The sequence below is a fragment of the Rhagoletis pomonella genome, unplaced genomic scaffold, assembly GCF_013731165.1.
Source record: "Rhagoletis pomonella isolate Grant_MI unplaced genomic scaffold, Rhpom_1.0 Rhpom_scaffold_00007, whole genome shotgun sequence".
In the NCBI taxonomy this organism is placed as follows: domain Eukaryota; kingdom Metazoa; phylum Arthropoda; class Insecta; order Diptera; family Tephritidae; genus Rhagoletis; species Rhagoletis pomonella.
The window spans coordinates 63,840,098-63,843,457 of record NW_023458561.1 but is presented as its reverse complement, the minus strand read 5'-3'; the positions used below and the strand labels follow the sequence as shown (position 1 = coordinate 63,843,457).

Sequence of the window (3,360 nt, the reverse complement as noted above, 5' to 3'; positions counted from 1 at the left end):
TCGATATTTACAGCGCAAATCTTCAATTTATTTTTCTTTTTTTTTTTTTACTTCGCCGCCGCCTACAATCAACGCGCGTACCCGGTTGTGTATTGACAGCATCCACAAAAGGCACGCGATCAGTTGTTTATGGCTTTGCAACAACCATAACATTAGAAATATATACTTATATACAAGTATACATGAGTACTAAGTCAAGAATTAAAAATATTTTTAAAATAATAAAATTGGAATCATATAATAAAAAAATAGCATATTTTTTGTTGTGCAATTCAACCTTGAAGCGGCATTTACACCATTTATAGAGACTTGGCATCTTAAAAATCGCAAAAACGACTTATTGAGATATATTTAAAATTAAGTAAACATAAATAAAAAAAAGTTAACATTAAGAGTTGTGATGTAATCAAGAACGAAATTTTAAATTTAAAAATTTAATTTGTTAAAAATTGAAATTTTATGATTATGGCCATTTTCACAGCACAGAGCCAGAAAATCGTAAACATTTTTTTTGGCTTTTGTTTTAAATTTTTTTAATAGATATCAGAATTTAAAATATTATTGAAAAACATTGCAGTTTAATTTTGATATACATAGGTACACTCCTCTTCATATGAATAGCGCACCAATTTTAATTCTTAGTATTAACAGTTTTCCTTTTGTTTATTTAAAATTCATAAATTCTTCACAAAAAAGTATAATATATTATACGTGTAAATCCGATTTTAAAATCTAATATGAATTTAAAAAAAATGTCAACATGTGACCTGCAGTGACTAAGTTAATACTTAATATTATTTTTAGAAAAATTTCGGGAATGCAGTTTTGTAGGCCATTCATTCATTTTTGTTGGCGATGCTGCGAATTTTGTTCCATATAAAAATTTTGTTCAGCATAGATACTTTGTATGGCAGAAAATGCGCAGCTACATCAACAAAAAAAATTATTCAAGATAGCGGTGATTCCACAATCACTTATATAATTACCTTAAATCAAAATTGTTTCACTGCCTCACAGTATTCAAAAACAATTGACCACCATGCAAAAAATCCTCAGTCTGTCGCAATTGAAATGCATCTACCTACCAGAGGGCGAATTTACGAAATACATAAACAAATGCCTTGCCCTAATTTGGTTGTTTAGATAATTATTTTGTACAGATGCCAAAATATGAATGCAAGCACTCGAAATGCAAGTTTTTCATAAGCAATATTTTCAGCCAACATTTCCGAAATGCAAATATGTACGTAGGTTTATTTGTTTACAAAACCATTTCCTACTTGAACTGCACAACATTCGTGAATTTTCGTCAATTTACATACATATGCAGTAAATATGCAATTGCTCTTGACTTCATTTCTTGAAAAATAGGTCTGCAACTTCGTAGACGCATACATTCGACGGGATATTGAACTTTAGGTAAGGTTACACAAAAACAGTTCAGAAACCCTGAAAAAATAGGAAAATTACGAAAAATTACAATCAAAATAAAAACACTCGAATTTACTATATACTTATGTTTATATATACATATATCTATGTAGGTATGCATGTGCATATGTACGTAGGTTTTTAATCAACTCCAGCTTTGTAATACAAAAACAAAGTAATCGTCTTACAGTCAATAACCTCATTGCAGCTGTGCGTATGTGCTGAATGCAGTTGACGGCTAAAAGCACTTACTGACCTGACGCTCCAGTAGGCAAGTGATCGCTCTTATTGTTGTCATTGCTGCCGGTTCGAACTCAGCTGTTTGGGAGGACTGTGGGTCGTGTGATTGTTTTTTTTCGAAATACCACGTAAAAAGTCGGAAAGATGTATGTACTTATATTAAATATTATTTGTGTTGCTACAGTCAAGTAGCAATAAAATTGCACGCACAGTACACTCAAGTTTTTAATGACAGCTGCGACCTTGAAGTGCCAACGAATGTCTGAAATTTATAAAAATCAAATAAATGTCTTTTTTTCTTGATTTAAAGTGATTTATTACTTTTTTTCTTTATTTTTTTTTGAGGTAAATTGATATCTTTGTATTTATTATTGCTTTGTTGACTCGTTATTTGTGGCATTATTTTAAGTCTTACCATTGGCCGATACGCCAACTCGTGGTTTTTAAGTTTCATTTATGTCCATACAAAGTGTTATACCAAAACTTACATATTTGTATCTGTCCTGTGTGTATATCAGATGTAAGGTAAAAAAAAGATTTCCAAAAAATGTTGTCAATCAAAGGATCGATGAGATGTACGTATTTTTTTTTAAGTGTAGGCAATGTTGAGTTGTCGGGGCGACAGCTATCGTCTGCCGTTTCTACTTATTTGACATATGATGTAAGCTCGCGTGACTGACAAGTCAAAGACTGTTAAAGATGTTAATGTTAAAGGGTTAATTGAGCACAAAGAAATGAGCAAATCTTTATTGAAGGGAACAGGTATGAATGGTAATGAAATAAGGCAAAGATTAAGCGAATGAATTAAAAATGAAGGTAATGAAAATAAATGGAACTAAGTAAGAATGAAAAAATTATTAAATACATAGTTAGAATACAATAAAATAAAATAAAATAGAAAAAATATTAAACAAATAAGTAGACATAAAATAGTAAAAAAGTAGAAAATAAATTAGAAAATATAATATTTAAATATCAAATGGAATGAAATTAAGGAAGAAATAAAAAATAGCGAAAAATAGTGGAAGCATAAAAGTACGATTTTAATTCTAGATTATGCTTTAGCATACAAATAGTTATGTATGAAAATATGTACAAATGTAGGTAAGGTTAAGTAAGGGTCAAAACATAATGGAGCGGCGAGCAAAGCGAAGTGCTAGCATCGAGCAAAGCTTCAGTTATGCGCTCTCCCATTGAAACATATGAGTTTGAAATCGCTTTGCTCGTTGCTCTTTGGTCGCCGCTCCACTATACTTTTAGCCTAAGGTAGTCAGCTTAGGCTATAAGGTTTACTCGGTGGTTTCACATGACTTTAAACTATCCTCATTTTCTTATGATTGCTAACAGACCCTCTAATGGAGTTTTTCACAGCTGTCTAAGCTCTTAAAGAAGTGATCCACAGAAATCTGAAGCTTTTTCTCCGAAGTGCGATGTAGTCGCGTAGGAACTGCTGTATACATGCTGTCTATTCCTGATAACTACCACAGCAGGCATTGTATGGGGCTCGGAGCCTGGCGGTCATTTGGCCAATGATGCAGTGCCCCATTGGTATTTTGGTGAAATGCCGAAAATTCGGTTCTGAACGCCTTTGCTAACTCCGTGTAGAAAAATATGTAAAAGGACAAGAATATTTTAAATGTTACCTCTATTTCTAGAATCCTCAAAAAGCCCTTGAGGATACAGAAAAAA

The 3,360-nt window shown here is 31.9% G+C and overlaps 1 protein-coding gene across 1 annotated transcript in view; it reads right to left on the bottom strand.

Moving 5' to 3' along the window:
• LOC118743328 overlaps positions 1 to 3,360 on the bottom strand; it is a 241,617-nt gene that overhangs the window by 217,220 nt on the left and 21,037 nt on the right. The gene's annotated exons all lie outside the window — the stretch shown is intronic.